The sequence below is a fragment of the Vespula vulgaris genome, chromosome 1 (assembly GCF_905475345.1).
Source record: "Vespula vulgaris chromosome 1, iyVesVulg1.1, whole genome shotgun sequence".
Classification (NCBI taxonomy): Eukaryota; Metazoa; Arthropoda; class Insecta; order Hymenoptera; family Vespidae; genus Vespula; species Vespula vulgaris.
Genome location: NC_066586.1, coordinates 7808918 through 7835538, shown reverse-complemented (window position 1 = coordinate 7835538; position 26621 = coordinate 7808918). Strand labels below are relative to the sequence as shown.

The following is a 26621-nucleotide window of genomic DNA, read 5'->3' as shown; positions in this document are numbered from 1 at the left end:
GTGTGAAGAATTTTACGGCTTTGTACGACACACATATGTATATATATACATACATATATATATACATATAAATAAATATATATATATATAGACCCACACACACACGTGTAGTTCAATATTCTGTTTAATGCTTTTCACGTTCGTTCCATTATACAGGTGCGACGTGCATATAATTATGCGATTCAAAGTGCATGGGAAGATTTCTAGCCTGAGTGAATAATTTCGACGGATGAATCTTCCGATCGCTTTAATCTCCCTGTTGTTTAAATTAATAGAAATTAATCAGGAAAATGATCATTTTAATATTACTGATAAAAATTAGATATATAATTTTAATCTTGTCTTAAAATCATTTCTCTATAATGAATATTGTTGAAAATAAATTAACGAACTTTAGATCCAACATTTCACATTTATCGTTTATTTCACGATGATACGAGTACGATATAAATGAGATGTACGTATATATAGTAAATTCAATAAAATTAGTGTCCATACATTAATTTCGATAATGAAATTGCGCCAAGCAAAACAGGATATTCAAGGCACAGGATGATACAGAAATTATTCGTGTTTTTGTCGCGGTACATAATTTATCGAAGCCATTAACGTTAATTGAAGAAAGACAATGATGGCCGAATATAAAAATTAAGAAGGAAGTTCTCGTAACGTGTCTGGAGCAACCACCTGCGTTGTCCTATACAAATAACGATAAGAAATAAAATTAGCGTGTTTTAAAGCAAAACTTTTAATGGCATATCTTTGTAAGTTGTCTTTTAAGTACGCTCAAAGGAAAATCTAATTGCATTGGCAAAGTATTTAATTCGTTTCAAGCGGTTGCCCTCTCGCTGACGGAGTATGCTTCTACTTATAAAACGACGTTAAATGATGGAAGTGAGAGCAAGAAAAAGAAAGGAAAAAGAAAAAAAGAAAAAGGAAAAAAGACGAAAGAAAAGTGAAATGGTACACCGATTTTAAAAATTTCAATTTTATCGTTGCTAAATAAAACGAAAAAGAAAATTAATTAAAAGTACACTAAAACGAATAAAGTGGTTTCTCAACCGAATCAATATTATAGTAGGATTTTTAATACAAATTTTGTTTTTATTGACCGACTTATTATAACGAGCCTCGATAGCAGTCCTGACTACGTCAAAAAGATTTGTTCTCCTTTATTCGCATTATTTTCACTTCGCGCGATGCAGTACAACGAACGCGTGTGTCATAAATGAGGCGAAATAAAGGGGAGAGAAAGGAGATCAATGAAAACGCTTTTGTTCCTCGAGATGAGCTTAAACAAAGAAGGTATATTGTTCTTCGAAATGAGCTTAAACAAAGAAAGGACGTTGTTCCTCGATAAGTTCAAACTTTTGAAAACAAAAGCAGCATAACTATCTCTTAGGATACTTTATGAAAAATTAATAAAACGAGTACTATATGAATAGTCTGAGAAAATGCGAGATTTTCTTCAAGCTATTCACGTATGCGTCACGTTCTATGCTTGTCCAGAATCGTCGATTTAAATTTCTCGATAGGATGGACACGTTACTTGATTTTCCCTTCGTATGGACTTTGTATGCGGAACACGTGTCGAAAAATCTGGGCGAGCCTCAAGTTTTCAGCCTTTGTATAGAAAATCTTTCAAGTCGAACGATTTTTTTTATTTCTGAGATCTCTGAGAGAACGATCATACAATAGACGAAAAAGAAATGATTTTAGAAAAAAATGTACATTTGTATTATATATTGTTTATACAATACAGTATAGATAATATAATGTAATAGTATAATATTGAAGTAGCCAATAAGTAATATCGAAATTTAACTAACACGATATTATATCCGTAAAACAATTTTATAAATAAATTTTCAGTAATAATAATATTAATATGATTCTTCTTTAGCGATTTAATACTTTAGTTTTAACGTTTTAACGTTTGATATTTCATAAAAATTAATAAAAATCAAATAATACTAAAAAGAGAAAAGAAAAGAAATGATTAAAAAACAAATATCGGAAATACATTTATTCATGCAAAATAATTTTACATAATATATAACATAATTAACAGAATGATTGTTCGGCTTGATGCTTTTCTAAAGCTGTTAACAAATAATCGGGTAATCTTCGACGAGTTAAAATTTAGCGAATAAATAGTCACACCTGGCGAGTACTGACCGTCGAACATGGAACTCGTGCATTCATAAACGAACACATTGAAAGACACGATCACAGCACGTGCGAGCGTTCGCACGTGCGTGCGTCATTACGCGCTTCCCCTCGTGCATATTGCATTATATAATTGTGATCGCACGGCTCAGTGAACGGCGCTTCAAGAGAGTATACTGATAAATCCATACAAAACGTTATCCTTTTGAAAACACTCGTGGGTCGATGGTTATCGAACATTGTCGATAACTTATTATCTTTATTGATTATTACCAAATGTTATTTTTACAATACGAACCACGTCATCTCATTAATTTGAAAATAAAGCATGTGCACAATTATTGTTTTTTTAACGTATTAGCATCGACGTCTTTTCTCAAAAAATAATATTTTTCAATTTTATTATATAGATACATAGCACCATTTTTAAAAATGGTTATTTCCAACATAATCGACTATATTGATAAAAAAAAATTATTCTAACTTTATAAATTTTAAGACACATGTATGTAGTTTTTCTTTTCTAATTTATTCGTTCAATCCTTAGAACACTTTATTGTTCAACTTTGTACGACGTACATTTAAGAAATAAATCTGATCGTAAGTTAAGTTAATATAGAAATTTACAAAAAATTATTCCTACTTTTCGAACAATCCTAATTCTTTACCAAATCGTTTAATATATTAATTCGAATAGTATGTGTAAGAGAATATGAAAATAGAACGAACTAATATCCTTCAAGGATTTAAAAATAAACTATAAATTTTTGTGACATTGCCATGTTTGATTTTCTCGCACGCCGTTTCGCGTTCAAGTGCAAAGAAAAATATTAAATTAGAGTCCCATGGAAGGCCACGTACTTACATATAGGTATGTGTATATGTATGTACGTACGTGAACTGAAATATTCTATAGTATGTACTACTTTTATGTCCGTTTGAATTCTGCATTGCAACCTAACATACTTCCTTCTCTCTCTCTCTCTCTCTCTCTCTCTCTCTCTCTCTCTCTCTCTATCTATCTATCTATCTATCTATCTATCTATCTATTTCTCTCTCTTTCTCGTTTTAAGCAAACCCTCTTTCGTCGACGGCTGACGAAATCTTATTAGCATGAAAAGAGCTCCTGGGGATTTCGAACGGGTGACAAAAAATCATTTGGAAGTCCTTGCTGAGTATAAGCCTCGATTGATTACCTTCCTTCCTTCCCTACTTCAATATCTCCGAGTACCAGTCTTTTATTATTTCATACTGCCAATGAAATTTTTAATTATCCTCAATTCAATTTACGTAAATAGCTCCGTCATGTAAAGTTTTCATATGAACAAATTCTCTATTTCTATAATAGTTTATTCGTTGTACAATCATTTATGATACGAAATAAGAACTTGAAATGGAAAAGATACAAAGTTAAAGAAAAAAGAAAAGATACAGTAGAAAAGACTGAGAGTAAGGTAATTCACTAATATAGAAATTTGCTGAAAAGGAAAACTAATTTCGCGACGACGTGATTTCCATCAACTAGATATGACGAAATGTCTTTGATATTAAGTCTAGGATCAATCTCGGACTAATTTCAATTTATATCACAGAACGAATATAGACTATCTATGTATGAACTTATTTAAAAATATATATATATGTATACATACACTTAAACGTATGAGATATGTACACATATATGTATTATACTATATAGAAGTATACATACATTCGTATATATATGTATATATATATATATATACGTTATATATATATATATGTACATACATACATATATATACACATACATATACATATCTATATAACATATATAACACGTTTTACACACCCGTAAAACGGAAACTTCGTGCCAGGCAGGCATTCGTGCTGGAGGGTAATTAAGTTACTCCTTTCGAGTTAACGCCAGCCCCTCTGCGCACCGTAATTTCCGCAGCTTTCCTCCTAAGTTTCTGAAGTCGAATCACGAGGCCGGTTAATAGAATGCCACGGAATTGTTCTCGACGCGGTGTGGCCCCTCCTCTCTCTCATTCCCTTTAAACGTACCGGCCATTGTTATTAATTACTCTGGTCGTTCTATCACATCGAAATGGCACTTTCTCGTAAGACATTCTTGTTGCCTTGTTTCACGATCTATACTCTTCTCTCTCTCTCTCTCTCTCTCTCTCTCTCTCTCTCTCTCTCTCTCTCTTTCTATCACTCTTTCTCTCTTCATTTATCTCAAAAGACTTATTTCATTTCTTTCCTAGAAGTCTCTTCTTAGGTGAAACGATCTATAAATTTTACGACCAACCAACCAAAGTGAAACAGCGCTCGTTAATTTAACTCAAGTTTCTTTCAAGACACGATAACTCGTAAATTGGTCAAGAAAACTTTAGCAAATTAAATATAGAATATATAAATACGTATGTACCCGATACATATTCGTTTCATAAATCTTTCGAGTGATTTTTCATCAACGAGTTTCGAACTATTCTAAGGACAGTAAAATCGGTAATAAAGCCCAATGTTAATTTAAGTATTACGATCCAAAAAAATCTAATAAACTACACGTTTGTTATGACGTTAGTATGAGTAATGATGAAAAATAGATAAGTTGTTGACTACAACGGTCGATAACAATCGTAAATAAGGCTTTGAAAAAAAGTTATCCTTGCAATGACTCATGCAATTCATCCACTCTTCGAAAAAATTTAGAAGACGAAAAAAGAAAGAAAGACAGAGAGAAAGAGAAAGAGTAAAAAAAGAAGAGAGAACATTTGAAAACAAATCACCCATTACTGATTATTAACTTCGCAACGTAATAGTTCCTGACATTGCTTCTTTCTTATCGAGTCATTCCCTTAATTCCATATTATTAATTACTTTGGATTTTATCGTCCAGATTCGTGCATGGCAACTAAACTGGCATTGATTAACGGTATATTTAACAGTGGTCTTATACGATTTGATATTCGAAATTAACTACTAACTGTTTATTAAATGTGTATAAAGCGAATGAAAAAAAAAAAACACAATTAAAAAAATAGTATATATTACATAGAAATGATTTGTACATTGCGTGATGGTAATCTAATTAAAATAAATTAACGATGATTAAGATGTTATTAAACGAAAATAAGATAAAACAATAAAGAAAGAAAAAAGATAAAAGCAAGGATGCATCATCTTTCGTTTAGAGTAACTAAAGAAAGATACGGAAGAAGAAAAGGAAGAAATTACAGAGAAAAGGGTTGGAAGTCAGGAGAGTCTTGCTTTTTTTCCGGTCTCTCAGGATGAGGGTAAAAAAGTTTTGATTCGTATTTTTTACCCGTCGAGTAGTTCGAACGGCCGTGAATAAACTCGATGGTTTCCACTCTCCTCTCTCTCTCTCTCTCTCTCTCTCTCTCTCTCTCTCTCTCTCTCTCTCTCTCTCTCTCTCTCTTGAAAACTCCGACAAACACCGAATACGTACCGATACAATTACAACAACGAAACACGCTCATTGTTACGTCCGTTAATTAAGCAGAACGTACCGAATCGAATCCCCAAGCCAGTTGGTGGCTGGAGTAATTACGGAAGTCGAGAGCGCTTACAATTAGATCAATATGCTTACCGGCCTTTTCCTTGTCGATGAATCTCAATAAGGATGGTTCTTCTTCGAAACGAGAAGGCCAAATAGAAAAGTCGGCATATAAAATTGTAAAAGAGGAATGCATTATATTCGTTCAATGCTTTCGAGAAAGCAGGAAGCAATGCACAGTGGTCTGGCTATTGATCTTTCCTTGCAAATGAACGATCCTCTATTGATATTCTATTATTCGGAATCGTAATGCTTAATGCAAAGAACTCGATAAAAATAGAGTTGAAAGAAAACGAGATATTTGTTTTCCTTTTTTTATTCTTATACTTTCCCTATTAATTTTTTATCAAGTTAAACGGTTTAATCACGCGTTAGTTAATTTTCGATAAGTGATTTCAAATAAAATTAATTCGTTACGGTTACGGATGAGTTTTCGCGTTGTAAATATATCAACCGTATAAAATAACTGTTATGTCGTTTTAGAAGTAAGATATATTCACCCGTGTTCTAGCTATTTTCTAGAGTGGTTTTAAAAAGTGCGAAACTACGACTTCGTTATCCTCTACTTTCAAGTAATTATTCATTATTATTAAAGAGAATAAGTTGGCATGGACTACCGTAAAGATCTCGTCCTTGAGACGTACTATTGCTCCCGGTAAGAGGAGAATATAACGATGCAGAGTATAATGATCGTCCCATTATGCACTACGTTACCGTATTTTTAATTCGACATTCACGATAACGATCGCCTTTCCCATAGACCCTCGTCGTTCCTTCTTTTATCCTTCGTTGATTTGCACACACTACATATATACGTCATTTCCTTCGAAATACTTAAAGGAGTATGTTTGATGATTGACTTCGATTCTATTCGAAACAGTGTAACCGGTAATTATATTTTAATAAGCGACATACGTGTATATGTATATATGCAAATTAGAAACAATAATTAAACAGTATCATGCATTTGTTATGATAGAATTCAAACTACAATGGTCTGAAATAAGAGAACGTCATTAGTAAAATTAAATACTAATCGATACAATTAATAAGAGATTACGAATAAATCAATACAAATATTATTAATGGGATAATAAATGGTCAACAAAGAAAAATAATTATGTAAAACTTCTGCTGAATATCTAATCATTGCCCGTGTCAACGTAACAACTGATCGATTATATGCAAAATAACTAAAAAAAAAAAACAGAAATATTATTCATTCTGTTTACCTTCTCCAGTTAATTTCTTTTTACATTAATCTCTCATCTAAATATGATCGTCGAATATAATATTGTCAATAATAAATTAAACATTATTTATTGATCGTATTTACTGAAATTCGACGTTATACTGCGATAATAAAAAATCAATAAAAAACTATTCGATGGGTTGAGCCATAACGAGTGGAGCTTTCCATACGATGAAACGCGTAATTGGTCACCCGAAAGAAAGAAATAGAAAGATATGGGAACGACAGTTAAAGAAAGAGATAAAGAAAGATAGAAATTCATGAGACGTCGTAGGAAAAGTGCGAGAGACACGCAACGTAAGACCGTTCTCGTCGTTGTTATCGTGAAGTCGCAGCCCGTGCGATTCACCCTTCGTTCGTGCAGTGGGAGTAAAATCACCCTTTCCTTCTCTCCCCCTCTCTCTCTCTCTCTCTCTTCCTTTCTTTCTTTCTCTCTCTCTCTCTTTCTCTTTCGTATTCGGCGTTTCTCGTTCAGCCCCTTTACGACGGCACACGCGAAGGGCGGTGGCTCGATGGATAGGACCCTACGTAAATACGATGCCTCAACCCTCGCTCCGCAGCCCTTACAGTTGCATCGTCGTTGCATCGTCGTTGTACTATACATAGTCGATGAATACACACCGCAGACGAACTGCACGCTACGACCACGCGCATATCCGATGAGATAGATCTCTGTCTCTCTATCTCTCTTTCTTCATCTTTCTCTCTCTTTCAAAGACAAGAAGTTTCTTTAAACTTTTTGTTATCGATTATTCTAAAAACGTATCTGTATTTTATACGCACGATAAATAAATTATGAAGAGGTTGAGAACTGTTGTTTGTAATATTGTAAAGTTATTTTTATGAACTATTCAATACGTATGTGACGTGTTTGTGTGTATATATATTTATTTATTTATCTATTTATCATATTTGAAAATAAAATATATAATATAAAAAAGATAATAAATAAATACACACGGTATGTATACTTTATATAATTTATTAAATTTCATGTTGTAAAACGATAATTATTTTAAATAAAGAAGAAAATTGATAAAATATGAATAAATAATAACGCCTACGTTCCATTTACAATATATTATTCTTAATAATTTGAATAATTGGTGAATTTAGGTGTTTAAACGTACGGAAATTTCATGACTCTCTTGGTAAGCGAATATGTACTTAATAGTTTCAACGCGAAAATTCGACTAAACATCGTCGTGGCACGTTTGCGGCACCCCCTTTAAATCGCACGCACTCTCGGTTAAAACCATTATGCTTTCCGGCACATGAGAGAAAGAGAGATAGAGAACTCGTTGCTTCTTGGTTGATATTCCGCCTTCGGCTATATTCGAAGCCACGGCCATGTTGCAGATAAAGCAATATTTATGGTGCCTAATTTAAATTCAAGATTCACGTGAATTATCCTTGCGGGAGAAAAAGAGGGGGTGGTGGCGTTCGAGAAGATTACAAAAGGCGGTATTTAAGATTTAATCTAGAGCTCGTCGTTGAATTAGACAACAGCTCTCGCCTCTTTTAAAATTCGCTTTGAAAGGAGCCGAGAAAATAAAATCAAAGTTGTAAGAAAGATCGTCTTATTTCGTTTAATTTTACATAAAGCCTTTAGGATTTTCCTTTCGTAATATGGAAGATATATAACTATAATCGTCTGTACTTTATAAGAATATCATTCACATATAATTCAGAGAAATGTTTGAAATTGGACACATTTCTGCGATAACGTACTTACTCACTTTACATAGTTTATTGTAATTTACTTGATTTTGGTTAGTGAATCAAATTCCCCAAATGTTTATAAACTTTATACGACATTCTATACAGTGTAACAACGTTATTCCTTGTTTTTGCAAATTAAGGAAAAATAGATTTGAAATTGTACATGTTTCTATATTGAAACGTGGTAAGCCACGTTAGATTTACTTGGACCGTGACCAAATCAAACTTCGACGTTATATTCTCATCAAATATAAAGCCCATTTCCAAACTTTAGTTTCTCTCATTAAAAAGAAAGGAAAAAGAAAACGAAATTACTAACGATAGTCATTATTTCAACAAAAATCTACATTTCTCTCTGTTAGCTTCTTCCATAAAAAGTGAGAAAGTTTGTTGATTTGCTGATTTGCTGGTGTGCGACTAAAAAGAAAAAGAAAAAATGAAGAAATGATAAGTCTCTCTCTCTCTTTTTTGTCTTTTTTCTTCAAATCCATAGAATCGTCAGACGTTTTGTCTCGTCTGCCGGCTTCAGCCTGTGAACAGACTCGTAAAGAATCATAAAGCGTATCGCGTCGCGAGTAACATCGTTCTTTCTCCATATTTCTCTCTTTTTCTCTCTCTTTTCCATATTTCTACGAACCACATCGAAAACGTTGTTCTCCCTCGTTGCAACGAGTGCCGTCGTCGACACCCGTTGCACCCTCTAGCTGCACGAACGAAAGAACCCCTCCAATTTTTACCTCGTGACCACCATTTTGTGTTGGTGAGAGATATGGTGATATTCGTCTTGCGAGATATGTTTGAAGGTACATTTGCGTTTCTTTTAATCAACCACAAATGACGACGCTTTTCTTTTCCTTTTTTATTTTAACAGAACCCACCGAGTTTGTTTATATTCGTCTTTATATTTTTCGTATTCGTAGACAGAAGTGTTAAGATTTAATTTATAATATGTAATTATTTTTTAGATTATATTGTATCTTATTTGTCATATAATTTATATAATTTATGTAATATATGTATATATATATATATATATATATATATATATATGTATTTACGAACGAAAAAATGTTATAGAGAACTATGAAAAAAACTCGTTGACAAGTGAACAGGACCTTTCTGTTTTATGTTATACATATCTTATAATTTATCTATCCTATAGAAAAATATGATTATTTATCGAATACATACATATACACGTATTAAAAATAATTATCATGAATCGAATCATATATTCTCTATTATAAGATAACACTCTGATAATGGAATATTAGTTTATAGTTGTTTATAATAATAATTTATAACTAATAATGAAGTATATATATATATATATATATATATATATATATATATATATATGAGTCATATTAAGTTAGAGTTTATAAAAGTATTTTATTATGAAAATTGAGTATTACAAATTGTTCGTAAGAAATTGTTAAAAATTCTTAAAAATGCACTAAATAGGTAGATGTTGTTTTTCAAATGAATTTGTTTTAAATCTCTATGATTTATAATTCCAGAGATATTTCTATATAAATAAAAGATGTTTATATTGACCTATTGACTTAATTTCATTAAAGATGTATTGACACAGTGACCTACATAAACTCCTTCAATTTACGTGACCGGTTTAGCTGATTCGACGTAAACAATTTTTTTGGCTACTATTACTACGAACAAATGTATCTTTATAAATTATAAATGATAATATTTCAAAGATGATATCTTCGCAAGGAAAAATCATAAAAACTTGAAACAAGTATCGATTTAAAAAGGTAAACCTCTTTTTATCTACATACTTTGATATTATCAATATAATAAAATCAATTTTCTTGATATTTCTTAGACGATATTTCTCGTATTTATACATATTCGATAAATCCTTCGGCTTGATTTTCTTGAAAATAATTCTGTATTAACAATATAACTATAAAAGTTTATTGCATTCTAATTAATTATAATTATTATTATCAATTATTTATACATATATATATATACACATATTTAATCTTAAATTTATAATTTATTTGAGTAACATTTTAATACGAACAGTATAATTATATTACTTCACATATTGAAAAGTTACATTTTATTTTCAATTCATTACATTTTATTTCTATTACACGTACACACACTTTCTTTTTTTTTCAATGAATATGAAATATGATAGTTACAAACGTATTTGTACGTATCTTACCGTTAGAAGCTGTTTAATAAAATAACACTTTATACAATATCTCTTTCAGGTTTCTCTGAAGAGGTTGAAATCTGATTCTCCCGTGTTGTTTCTCAATAAGGAGACATCTGTCCTACCTCACGCTCCTTGACCGGTTTCTCCGAAACAAAACGAAGACACCTGCGGTCTACTGTTTTTATAAGCAACTCGGTCTTCGACTCGTTTTCCTGCTTCCAGGACTCTGAGAGAATCAATGTGGGTCAACGTCCATCCCATCCCTTTTTTCTTTCTTCCGTTCATTCATACAATTCGTTGACACGAAAGAAAAAAAATGATCTCAACGTCTCGTATTTTAGAGACGTATGTATTTTTACGTCCACCTGCACCTTTAAAATGTTTTCGACGACATGTCATATACATGTAGAGAATTCAAATGTGATTTAAAAAATTCAAATATGAGACGAACTATACGACATTCTAAAATGTTTCAATAAATGTTCATAAACTTAATAACTTTTGATATTATTATTTTGATTTTGCTTAAAACTATATAACTGCATATGTGTGTTTAACAATATACTTACATACATATACTTATACTTTTTCAAACTTTCACATTTGAAAAAGAAGAAATTTAAAGCTCCAAATCCTTTCATCCAAAAAGAACTATCGTTCACGTATATACATACGTACGTACATACATACATATATACATATATACATACATACATACATACATACATATATACGTACATACATACATACATATATATATATACATACATACATACGTATAAGGCGATATTTTTATCGTTGCATACTGCGTTTTTCCAACTCTTCCACCTCTCTCCTTCCCTCAGGGGAATCGATAAATCTCAAATATCTGCGCGAGGGAGTTTCAAGCACGGGTGAGAGGTGGAGAACATTGCATTTTCGACTTATAAATCCGACGAGCTTCGACGTTCGACGATGCTGTCGTAGAGACCCATCGTTCGAGAGGTTCATGTATCTTTCTCTCTCTCCCTCTGTCTGTCTGTCTCTCTCTCTCTCTCTCTCTCTTTCTCTCTTCGGATATGGCCCTCGCTAAATCACGTCGTTTGTGCCCTCACACCCTCTCTCTCTCTCTCTCTCTCTCTCTCTCTCTCTCTCTCTCTCTCTTTTCCAACGTACTATCTCTGCTCGATCATGAATACGAACCGAAAAACCGCATTCGATGAGCCGATGGGTACGAGTCGTGTTTTATAAAGCGAACTCTGTTTGTTGGACGAATGGACGAATACAAGCAAGAGAAAGAGAGAGAGAAAGAAAAGAAGAAAAAGAGAATTCGATTCGAGTCGACTCACGCCGAGCAGACAAACGTATCTGCAATTTTTATCAGCTTTTCGTTATTTACGTTTCCATATTTAGCCGCAACGTCCGATCGAAAGATCGTAAAACATGAACATGCGAATATGTTGCCAGCTTTTACGTTACATATCTGTCTATGTATTTATATATACATACGCACACATACATGTAGAAAATGTTCTGTATCGATCGTGATCAACTTTCAACTGTCACGAAAAGACCTTCGAAATTATCTCTATCCTTTTAATAACGCTAAAAAGCACAAGCTTTTCTGTGACTCCATAATTACGTTCTGAAATATAACATGAAAGTTTATATCATGGAAGCATGCAGGATGTTAATTCGTGGATTCAAATTATCATAACGCGGAGGTAATTACTGAGTGGTCGAGTTTCAAAATAGGAAAAAAATTGCACTACACATGAGCACACTTATATATGCGCACATATATATCCATATATCATACATACATGAACATATATATATATATATATATGTATGTATGTATGTATGTGTAAGTATTTCTTTACTGTACGTACAAAGTGTATTGTACCTACATACATATATGCAAAAGAGAAAGAGAGAGATAGACGTATAGGTAGGAAGTCACTCAATTTGCATATAATCCACTGCAAACGAGGGTGCCCTCTTACCTCCTCACGACTACGCATACAAATTAACTATACTGCCAAGGGTGTGGTTATTGTGAAGATGGTTTCTTCCAGAGGACTATCCGTTTCAGCTGTGATATCGTTCGCTCTTTCGACCCGTATAACGCCAAGCAGGAATACGATTTCCTTGAAGATAATCGCGATAATATGCTAAAACCACGTTTGAGCATTCTCTTTCTGTCTCTCTCTCTCTCTCTCTCTCTCTCTCTCTCTCTCTCTCTCTCTCTCTCGTATATTTGCTATCCCAAGGATCCTCATCTAGTTGGAATGTCGTAGAAACGTTGCTCAATTAACACTTTACAAATAGAATTCACAGGTTTCTATTAAAGAGAGAACGAGAGAGAGAGAGAGAGAAAATTGTCATGATCGATCTATGGTAAACCACAGTTTTACGTACGTCCACACGTGACACGTTTTGAAATAAAACAAATTCTATTACATGAGACTTATCAGAAACATAGAAACTCTTTGATTTCACTCGTCACGATTTACTATGCCTATTTCACGTGAGAACACTTCCCATTGCGTGCGTAGTTACTTGTTACGTTCTTTAGTGATTGATGATAACTCAGAACCGATTTGTTCTAATCGTTTCGGCTATACGAAGAGCTAATCTTTCGTTCCGTGATAGAATATCTACTTTGGCATGTTCGTTAAATGTGATAAATCACGTTGATATTAATTACCTGTTACTCAGGGTTGATATTAATTGTACCTTCGAACGATCAATAATTAATGAACATCTATATCGAACACGATAGAGAGTTCCTTTCAAGATAGTGTTATTTATCTCAATTTTCATATACTGGAAAGATAAAAGAAATGAAATTAACAATATATATATATATATATATATATATATATATATATATATATATATCTTCAGCAAATACAAAATCGATTAAAATTTCCTTACTCGAGGAAAATTTCAATATGGTTTCGAACTTAGTTTTACAGTGTCCAACGTAGAATAGTTCGAAGGGTTCTCGAAGTTCATTAGAAACTCGGTTGACTCTACATAGGGGTGCTTTTGTAATGTCGTCGTATGGATAAGGACGAGCAGTATTTAGTAGTCCTTTCTCCCTTTCTCCCTCTCTCACTCTCTATTTCTATTTTCCATCTTTTCCTTTTTATCTACCACTTTCACCACCACCTCGAGCTTTTCACCATTACGTTTCATGGCGCGTTAAGTGTGGCGAAGTGAATCATGGAAGAATTAGGGAAAAAAGAAAGAAACAAAAAAAAATAGAAAAGAATAACACGAGAAGAAAGTGGGTAAGAAAGAAATAGAAGGAAAAGGGAAGCTTCGCGTGTAAAAATATCAAGATGTTATAAAACCGACATGCAAATTAGTAGCACGAAAGAATGTGGTTCACCTGCGATGTGCCGGTACTGTTCCGCTAATTGCGAACACCTAATGAAATCCAGATTCGTTACATGGACAATGTAAACGAGACTTAATTCGCTCGTTTTATATATATATATATATATATATATATATATATATATATATATATATATCCGACGTCAATATTAAATTCAAGTCCAAGTTGTTTTTAATCTTGCTCGTAAAGAATTCTTTCTATTCATTTATGCTAAACGTTATATTTACATATGTATGTATTGTAATACTTACACTTAACTATCGTTCTAATATTATTAATTAATTGAACTTTATATCGTAAAAATGATATCAATGTAACAACTTATCTTTATACATGGAAAGTAGAATTATCGTTCTCGAGTTATGAACTTGAATTGAATTTTATGTCGTGATTATATCAATAGATGTAATAAATTATTTTTATACGTAGAAAAAAGATAGAGGTTTTATAGTACCGTTATTACTATATATTATACATGTACTATATGTATTTATTTAACCAATATAAAATCGTCGTCTGGTTTACTGAAACGTAATATGTTGTGCATTTTGTATTCTGTAATTGGCTCGTGTTTCACAAGATATCATTTAACAATAAATATGAATCAATCGTATGGTACAAACAGAGTAACGATAAGAACAATTCGTGCTACTATGTTACCGTTAATTAAAAGTACTCGAGCCAATTACTTTCCCCCTGTAGTTTCGTCTCCCATTTTCCGCCTTTTGCAGATAAGAAATAATTCTAACAATTTCTACGTCACTGCAGAAAATTGCTCGACTAGCGGCATTATTTCAGGTCGATGTCTACGAGGATGTTGAGTTATGTGCACACAGGGAAAATGTTTTCTGAACGGTTACCGCTTCTCTCTCTCTCTCTCTCTCTCTCTCTCTCTCTCTCTCTCTCTCTCTCTCTTTTTCTCTTCTGTTCGCGTATATAACGTGCAGAGTATAAATTCTCTCGAGCGTTTTTCGTAACCTTACGCGGCTCGCTTTGTTTCCCTCTTTCCTCTTTCCTCTCTCGCTCTCCCACTCTTCCTCTTTTGCTTTATGTCTGTCTTCGTTTCTCCCTTTCTGTCTCTCTCTTTCTATTCTTTTTTTCATCGTATCTTCCAGCAAATAACCTTGCGCTCATAGGTAGTCTAGATTCCAGTACGCCTTTGTTTCCTTCTCTTCTCTTCATTCCAATATTCCTCGTCGATGTAAATTCCGTTTCGTTCGATCGATTGGAATTATTTTATACCGTGCAATTATCTATTCGATGCAATTATTTTTTTATTCGCTGATTTAAAAAAAAATAAATAAAGTTGAAAAAAAAAGAAAAGAGAGCAACTTCGTATAATTCGTTTAGTCAAAATAGATAAACTAGATGCTAATTATATTTGCATTTTAATATTAAATAACTTCGCTTTATCCAGATAGATATAATCATTATTATCGGAGGAAATGATCATTAATAAAACATATATATGCATTTTATATATTTTCATCAATTTTCATCAATTTTCTATCATCTCATGCTATATTATTTACAATTCCTCAAAAAATGTATCATTTTTATCGTTTGACTTATCGATAATTTCGTTTCTCTTTGTTTCTTAAAATAAAAAGAGAAGTAACGAAAAATTGTCACTTTTGATATGTTCTAATAAATTTCTCTACAACGAGACTCATTTCCCTTCTCTCTCTCCCTCTCTCTCTCTTTATCTCATTATCAATTTATAATTAATGATATGTATATATAAAAGCTGCAAATACATGGTACACAAAACGAACAGTCGACAGATTAGCAATCCGTAATGTCCATCGCTTAACACGAACATTTATTATTTATCATTCGAACGTTGTCACACGCAGCCATTTCAAATCGATATGAAGAGAAATACTCTTGAAGCTTTGAAGGAGAGACAGAGATGGATAGAGATCGAACGTCTCGTGACTGGAATCACGAAACGATCCTTAATTTACGTTTGTCCATGTGCCACTCGACCGAATGACGAATTGCTTCGCGATTGACACGAGCGATGAATCTTTGACTCGATTTCATTCACTCCACCCTTCTACCCCTTCCACCCTCTCTGCCTTCCACCTCCTCATCCTCTTTTTCATCCTTGAAGGTTCAAAGCTCAACGATCTTCTCGTTCGATTTATTTACTTGCTTGCAACACTGCGAGATTTAGATTGTTCGATATAAGTACATAGATCGTCACGTTTCTAATAGATACACTAAGTGTCCGTCCATAGATGTCCGAGTAAATATCTCACAACTGGTTGTGAAATAATGATAATTTAACAAGAAAAATTTGCACGCTTCTGAGTTAGTTAAAAAATACATGTAAAACTAATTTTGTTTACTCCGTGATCTTTTCGATTTATGAAAGCCAAAATAATTTTTTTTTATTTAATGAATAGCTATAATTTATATTATAATATATACTATATATTTATACTACCTATAATATATAAAATATCAAATTATATACCTATAAATTATATTCCATAAGAAATTACTATGCATCATTTACGAGATAATAAACATCGGACATATTGATAGATCTGTATGTTATTATTTGTTATATATATATATACATATCTGTGTGTGTGTGTGTGTGTGTGTGTGTGTGTGTGTATGATGGATATATAGGATGAGTACATCAAGAGTAAAAATAATAATAATAGTAATAATAATAACAATAGTTTTTGTTATTATTATTTTATCTTATGCATGAATCACAGATTACTTAAATCATTCAAATAAAATATTTAACAATAAAATAATATTATCATAATTTCCTTTCCTATATTTAAAATTATATTTTCCTACCTACGTAGCTTTGATAAAGAACATCAAATTTGTACGCACGCGCGCACGTCGTTAAAATGCTTACGATAGAAGCTACAAGAGAATTCCACGACGGACTAAACTCTATGGCGTATACCACTCTCGCGGTAATTATTAAAGGGCGTTAACTTGGACAGGTGGCAGGTGTCCTTTATCGCGGCTCATTCTCTAAATTGTTCGGAAATATCTTGCCGCCTCGTATAGGGTAGGACGTGCCGTGATATTCTACGAACGACGTTGTTGCATTAAGATTGCGTATTATGAAATGGTTTGTACGATAATATAGTTGTCAGTATAGTCAAATGCTTAGAAGTAATTGCACCGAAATTTGCTACACTAGAAATAAAAAAGAAATAAGAAAAAAATTTTATTAAAAAAAAACTATCCTCTATCAGCGTTTGATTAATCATTATTATCGTTCTCAAAAATTAAGAATGTATTGAATATTAAAAAATTTAATATATATATGTATATCGTTAATCGTTTCTATGTTGATAAAATAATTGGAATTTTACTTAAAGTAAAAGAAATAAATTTGTACTTTCCAGGAGCATAAAAGTCTAAAGCTCTTTTTTATCTTTTCATAAACACTAATGTTTACAAAATAAACAAAGTTATTACCTTTAAATAATATTTATTTTTTGCAAACAATATTACAACATTGAAGAGGTTCTTGTACAAGAGATAATGAGAATATTATCTTCTTTAGATTCTAAAAAGATGCATTGTTATAGGTAAGAAAGATCGTTTCAACATTTTAAATTCCTTTTATGTTGCAAATTCCTACGTAAATTAATATCCCGTTGAGAATTAACGGGAATAAGCAGTTGGTTGATTATTTCTTAGCAAAGAATTTTTTCTTATCCGTTAAATGGTAATACTTCTTCGTTCCATAAAAAAGAAAACGAATGAAATTCCAAGATGAATTTTACCGTTAAAACTTTTTCATATTTTCCTTGGTTTTCTCTCTCTCTTTTTCTTTCTCTCTCTTATATATTGAAAATCTTAGTTTGTTTCGAGTTAACTCGACTATTTGTTGATAATAAATTTATAAGCATGAAAACGATTCAAAACGATATATGCAACGAAATGGATATTAAAAGTCATCTCCTTGGAAATCGTAACACGATCTATGAAAGTTTGTATTAAAAAGCAATATCGTTTCGAACTTTTCAAGACGCGATCGACCATCCTCTTTTTGTGAAGTTTTCAACACTATCGAGGAAACACATTTTGTGGAGGTGAATTGGGGGAAAAGGGATTGAAACAATAGATGCCATACACAGCGATGGTTATTGGCTCTCACGTAAAGAAATTTTTTTTATTATCACACACATGTGGCAATTTGATATTATTTTTGATTCTTGATACGACGTGGATTAGAAAAGAAAAACGAAATTGTTTGATAAAAGATTACACGGCCATTCGCTTTCTCACGGAGCTTTTTCTTCGGTCTTATCGATTAAAATTTCAAAGTTCTCGCGTCGTTGCATCACCGTCGCAATTGCATGCTATAAAAGGAATACTCTCGAGCGTGTTCACGTGAAAGTGATCGATCACATGGACTTCGATCACGCTTGGATGTCTACGTCAGTCGTCCATAATCGTTAAACGAATAAGTCTGTTTATTATTGAAAAAAAATCTCTTTGTAAGTTGGTTTATGTATCATTTGAAAAGGTAAAAATCAATAATCATACTTATTCTAAATAAAATATATTGTATCTCAAAAAGATATTTTACTAATCTTTGAAACTAACAACCTAACAAGAAATAATATCAAATATTATACAATATTTAACATAAATACATATAAATATTTGTAAATAATTTATTCTTATTATTAATTACAAATAATTTCAAAAACATTTTCATTTTGTTAATATATCTTTTGAGCGATTTGTTTGAGATTAAACACAAATTTACCAAATGGAACGTAATCCAACTTCCATATCTTGAATGAGAAATGAAAATATTGAATAATAGGAGCAGGAAAATGTTAATAACGCAAACATAAAAGATAAAATAAAGATCGATATTCATATTTGTTGTAAATAAAATGCATTTTATTTCTCTAAAAAATTATTCAAAAATCAAGTGATATTTTTCAACCTTTAAAATCTATCAATCTAACAATTTTATATTTTTAAATGTAAATAATTCATTCTTTTTATTAATTAGAAATTATTTTATACATATTTTCATACTGTATATTTATACATACATACATGTATATATGTATTACGTAATTTGACCAAGATAAAAAAAAAATTTAGCCAATAGAACATAATCTCATCCCCATATCGTAAACGATGAATGAAAATAACGAGTAACGAGCGCGGAGAAATTTTAAGGACACAAACATTCCAAGAGATGAAAGTACGCGCTCGCACGTGATATCGCGAATTATATGCGATAACGTATCATAGGCACGATACCACGCGTCCCGTCAAGAGCACATCCCTTGGGGTTCGAGTTGCCAATTTATTTTTATAAAGAGCCCATTAAATACTTGAACCCTCGTCGTAGAGATAACCGAACCCCAGTGCGAGCGTCAACAACCACTGACAAAGTTCAGCGTGCGCTCGCGTGCACTTACTCCCTCACACACGTTTCGATCGCGTTTTTACCCATTCTGCGTGTGCCGTAAAATGACGATATAGCAAACCCTTCCGAGTAACCAACCAACACGCTCGATTTTTTTTTCGTTCACTCTGCAGAACCCTACAAAATTTTGTTCCGTATATATTGTATACAGTATATATTTCGTATATATTGTATACAGAGTGTTCCATTTAAACTTCAATATTCCCTCTTGGATTGTATTATATAAAAAAATGTTAGGATGAAGTTGAATCATTCAAATGATTGAAATTTTTTAAGATAATTTATATTAAAACAAATTTTTTAATATTATTTCTTTAAGACTTTTTCTTAAATCGTCAGGTTAAAGAAAGCAAGGTGAAGTAATATATTTTTGTTATCATAGTATGATGATATCTTTCGAATTAATTTCGTTATAAATTATTTAACTTCGAACGACAAAAATCATGTTAGAAATAAAGTAAAAATCTTTTACATTTCTGTCTAAATGATATATTATTTAAGTCATAATTGCCATTAATTTTTTCCAAAATCATACTAAATATTCGAAACGATATTTTTCCATATTTTATTAATTCCCAACATATTTTTTAAATCCCATCGCAATTACATTATGTCATGACGTACAATTATATAACAGAAATATTTTCGAGTAACCAATCCAAATGCTCGATATTTTTCTGTGCATTCGCTTTCTCTCCATTGGCAGTAAGAGAAAACTTTGTTTCGCATATACGAGTCGTTTTTATTTACATTTTTCACTGGTTGAAAATTTAACACGACCGTGGAAAATGATCCATATAGAGATCGCAATATCAAATGTCAAAATGCTTGAAGTATGTACAAAAAAAAAACGAAAAAAATCGAAATTTCTCTGGGGAGATGATTATATATAAATAATTCAACAAAATTGAACGAAACAAAATAAATATATTTTAATATATAATGTTATAGGGACTCTGACCTTTCTTCACGATAACGTAAGCGAAACAAAAACCTATAAGTCTAACGACTCCAAACTAAGTCAAAAATATAACTTAGTATAAACAAACAAATATTAAATCTTTATTAAATGTTTCCAAAATATCATAAAAACTTTCTCGTTATATACTGTTTAAAAAATATTAATAAAACAATAACAGTATCTTTTTAAATGGATCATTGGATCAAATTAATCATTTTTTATGATTTTTTTCTTTTCTCAAAAAATAAAGCAATTAAGTTGATATTTTTATATAAACACTTTCACAATGATAATAGAACTGTTTTTGTAATTTAGACAATAATACATATATTTCATATTTTTATAAACATTTTAAATATGCACAAAATAACAACACAATATATTCCTAATTATATATATACATACAAACATATATATATATTAACGTCGAATAAAATTATTTCAGTGAAGAAATGTTACAAGTTTCAAGTTCTTATCGATTTATTGTCAGCACGAAAGCTTGTTAAATATTCGAACGTTCCTGCCACAAACGCAATAAAGTTGTAAAATAAGGATTTCCTGAACCCCTTTCACCCTTCCTTCTTCAACCTCACTTATCATCCACCTTCTCGTTCCTAGTTAGTTCTGAGAACAAACTTTACTTCGCGCTACATCGTTACCGTGTTTACTGTTTATAGTAGAGGAAGCGCGCGCATCCGAGTGGAGTACCTCTCAGAGAACTTAACCGTTCAAAAGTAGGGAATGAAAAAATACAGCGGAACTCGAGTAGGAGCTTTCACGGCGATATTCTTAACAACGTTACCAAGAAACCGATAAATATATATTCTTCGAACAGATATAAAATTAAGTATTCGTTGATCTTGGTATTTTGTTTGCTAAAAAAGGACGTAAAAACAAGAACAACAACAACTTTCTTATTTATATACAAAGTAAACCATTTACAACTATCTTGTCCAAATATCTCTTGTAATTCTTTAAATAGAACAAACGTATTAAATGATTAATATTTTTTATTATTGTTATTACTAGATTATTATATTTATGATTAATCTTTATATTATTATATTATTTTTATATTGTATGGTAAATGTTTATTAATTTGTTATTGTTTAGTTGAAAAAAATATTAAATAGTTAAAAAGATATGCATCATAAGAAATATAAGAGATATTTATATTACTTCCTTATATTTATACTTAGATCGAGAATTTGTCCTATATAATAAAAATAATAAAAATAAATCGATACTCAGACATGACGTTCAAATATATTTCTAAATTTCTAAAATTTGCGAACGTATTATTCGAGTGTTAATTGGTCGTGATGATTATAGATAGATAAAAATGTATAAAATGGAAAAACAACGTAAGATTATCGTGCACAATGAAAAAAAAAATAGAAAAACATTAAGGAAGTATCTCTCTCATGGTATTTTAAAAAAGAAAATTATATATTCGTATAGAGACACCTACTTTATCCACCCTTTAATTCATCTTTTTCCTTACACTCGACACACTGGTTGCTACTACTGCTACTGTGTGTGCTATTGCAACAACGTCAAGTGTTGCCCGTTCTTCTTCCTCTTCTCCTTCTTTTCTTCTTCGTACCTCGTTTCCCTCGTTTTCATCGTTTCACCTTAAAAAAGGTACGCCCCAGAGGCATACAGCGACAACCTAAACGTTTGTCTGGCACGTACTCGAGGCTATGTAAAGTCTCGTTAGTGCCCGAACACCGGTCGAACGTGAAGAGAAAGAAATTTAGTCTTTCATCTCGAAGAAAAATTTTCAAAATTGCAAGACCTATGATTCTTTTAAAACATACGAAAGATGAATGATCATTTCTTTTTAATTCTTATGTATAACTCGATTTTTTTGAAAAATTCATTTTTACAAGAATGAAAATGTTTTTGGAGATTCGATCTTATCTTCAACTTATGTTCATTATCAAGGAATGACTGTATTTAAGGAATTATCTAACTATGATAAATTAACAAATGTATCACGTGTAGAAATATAATTACACTATATGTCTGTTATTTCTCATGCTAGATTCTCTTAACATGATACACTTGCTATTCATGCTAGAATATCCTCATGTGACATATTATAATAGAATATTATATCAGAAAATATATTACTATCATTAGAACAATCTAGCATGAATAGTAAATGTATAGAATAATTGGGATTGTAAAGATTAATAATAATTTTGCATATAGAAATTTTTTTTTTAAAGAACTTTGAATTTACATATATTTGAACAGATAATAATAAATTTTTAAAAAAATCGATAATAAATTCTGATCCTGGGAAGTAAAATCACATAACAAATTCCTTTGTATTAACCAACCATGAAACAATTCTCTTTTATAGATAGCTTCGTTCAAAGGTTGTACGTCGATCGAAAGCTCGTAGAATTCGACACGCAAATGCCTCGAGGTCATGCAAATGATACGGGACTTGAAAATCACACCCTCTCATCGGCTATATTATTCCATTATCCCATCTAAACGAGATTTGCACGACGATTTACATCGTCCTATTACATTCCGCTTTCGACACTGCATTCTTTGATCTCTCCGCTTATATGAAAGAAAAAGAAAAGAAAGAAGAAGAAAGGATAAAAGAAGAAAAGATTAGATTTTTACTTCGTTAGCCACAAAGAGCCATTAATGATCTTATTGTTAAACTTGAGTCACGAACAGTCAGGTGAATGATCCTGCTATAGGCATACATAGAATATCGTTGGATATAGAGAATACCCTTTCGAATCGAATGTCTGCTCGTTTGATGGAAGATCGACTATGAAACTCTACACCCGACGGTATTATTTTTCATTCCGTTTGAACATAGCGACGTATGAATTTCATATCGACATTTCCTTCGTTGCATTTACATTATTCTCCATTCTCACTGAACTGTATTCACACACAATTTTTGTCGTATTATTTTGTGTATATTCGCTCTTTTTTTGAAATATTAATTATTAACACTAAGGCTATCAACCATTTTATACATAGCTATTTCTAGTGAACCGATGAAATGACAGGTATTTTATTTAAAGCTATATATAATGGTAAATAATGTAGACTCTGTGTGTGTGTGTGTGTGTGTATCAAGAGAAAAAAGAAAAGAAAGATAGATATTGAAAAATTAATTATATCTATATCATAGAAAAAATCGTAAATTTAAATGATGGAAAGCGATAACATTTCATATCTACAGAATTTTTAATTAAAAGTTTCAAAATGGTCATTTCCTCGAGGATTGTATTTTTATTGCTAAGAAAACTGTTGCACGTATATATTATACATGTTGTCTTTTTATATAAATAAACAAAATATTTTACTAACTTTATATAAGGAAATATAATTAATTATTCTGAATTATAATTATTAATTATATATATACATTACAATTAATTATTCATTTGTGCTAAGTTACTAATGAACTTGATTAATAATAAATTTAATTTGTAATAGTAAATAAATATATTGGATATATTATTATATCACAGACCAGAAGAACTGTGACAACTCAAAAAATAACTAAAATAACTCAAAAAAAGACTAGAAGAATACTGTGACAACTCAAAAAATACAAATTTTCAAGAGAGAAAAAAACAAATTTGAATTAAACTTCGTTAAATTGCTTAGTATTATTCCTTAAATAAGAACAAAAATATATTAAAAGAATCACAATATTTCTGTCCTCTAGCTAGCGACTTCACAAACAGAGTTGTGACGTTATTCCTCCACATAAATAACTTTTCTGGTATGCCTCCTGTGGGTTTAACTTGAAATATGAGTTTCTTTAAGTTATGATAATGTCCTTCTAAAGTGCTATATATTTTTGGACGTAGAAATTATTTACAGAAAAAAAATTTTTACTATTAAACAAAATGATTGCAAATACTTTGTTCATAATCTTATTAGATTTCAATCAATAATTGTAAATTATTGTACTTAAGGTATATTATACTCAAAGTATTATAATAATTTATCATTTTTATCCTTAAAATTCAGACTTTATTGGTCATACTTTAAAGTGAGTCGTACCGACACGATTTACGTGCATCGTACCTGTCACCAAAAGCGCATCGGGTATATGGTTCGAATCCCGTAACTCTATTTGCCAGTGATTAACGATAAATGGCTTTTCGTCCGCGTATTTTGTACTCCCGATCCACTAATCAACGCTCGCCATTGCCCCGATCATCGATTCTCACGTTCCGCTGTTCGCATTCGGAAATTAACGTTTTCACATCGATATTTTTTCATTTTTGTTCAAACTTCTGTTTTTTCTTTCTACCGATTGGCAGATAAGTCAATCGAATCGATTTAATAGTAATAAGTATCGAGAAACGATCGTAATTACGGATTTTATTTTTTTATTTTTATAGTAAAAACAAAGTATCGATCATTCGCATAAAATTATTATTTGAATACCAAACCAATTGCAAAGAATCATTGTTTATTTTGTGTTTACAAATAACATATGCATTGTTTTCTTTTCTTGTTTTTTCTTTTTTTAGTTTAAACAATTCCAAATGAAAAAATACTTATGCAATAAATCGTACCGAATGACGATGAAAATTCAGATTGCTAAGTAATTAATTTTTGATCGATCACGTTACACAGATACACGTTACACTCTATTTAAATTAGAATTCTAGGGACTCTTTTATTTCGTGATAAATTTCTATGTATGTGTAGAAAAACGAATCGTTATTTTAACGATCAAACGAGAGTATATATATTCCTAGATCGCTGAACATTTTCATTTGTCAGAACCATACATGCACATGCGTGCCACACGTACACACTTTAGGCATACATATATACATACATACTAATATATATATATGTGTGTGTGTATGTATGTATGTTGTATGTTTATATATACATATACCAATTTACGATAGAGTTCAGAGCGAAAGTAATAGTAAACTAACGTCGTGGGCAGCTTTCGTTCGTTTAAAGCCCCATCACCATACGTACATATGTATATACTACTCATGGATGCTGGCCCACGTATGAAGGCCGTGTGCAGATACTACACCCTTATCGCTACGAGCAGATATAGGTACGCGTAATTGTAGAAACGTACGCGGAGTGTACTCGTGTTTCACGTTGATACGAAAGGGAAACGCACCCCTTGTTCAAAAGCTCGTCGGCCCTTCGAATTCGTCCCCTTTCTCTGTTTATACATGTACATAGGGTGTCCCTAAAAATTGGTATACTCTGTTTACTCGTCGATAAGTTTTATATCTATTTTTTTAATTTGATTATTTCATTAGTAAAAGTAAATATTGTTAATATATACATATTGTATATCGAAGTTAAAACGATAGTTACGTTTTATTGTTTCTCAATTATGCGTTATTTCAAAAATTTCAAATATTCTATATTGAAGTGTAGATACATTTTTTTTGAATCACCCTATACGTATATCTTTCTCTTTCTCTCTCTTCGTTTCTAGCCCTTCTAGTCGCGCCAACATTGCCGTACGAGACGCACATTTCACGGTTACGCACATCGGCAATCGTTCGAGAGGAAACGCGATACCCGCTTGGTTTTTATACACTCGCTATGAGAAAAAAAGAGATAGAAATAGAGACGGAAAAGTCGTGAGATTTTATCTGCACTTAGCAAACGAGCCGTCGCGAACGATACTGTTTCGTGTTATCTCTGTTACTTCCATGGATTTCGAAAGAAATATACCTGGTAGCCAAGCGAATTCACAATTCGATTTCATGGAAAAATGTAAATACGATACATACGTGATTGAATTAAAAGAGTAGCTCATCTTACTATTCGTCCTACTATTTCTCAATATCGTTTTATATATCTATCACATAATGTATTCTTACAATTTTATCGGTAATAAAAATAATGAAATTTTATCATATCCATATCGAAGTTTAATCATA

General features: G+C 31.5%; 1 protein-coding gene across 2 annotated transcripts in view; it reads right to left on the bottom strand.

Moving 5' to 3' along the window:
- LOC127063943 (E3 ubiquitin-protein ligase TRIM9) overlaps positions 1 to 26621 on the bottom strand; it is a 95928-nt gene that overhangs the window by 20618 nt on the left and 48689 nt on the right. The gene's annotated exons all lie outside the window — the stretch shown is intronic.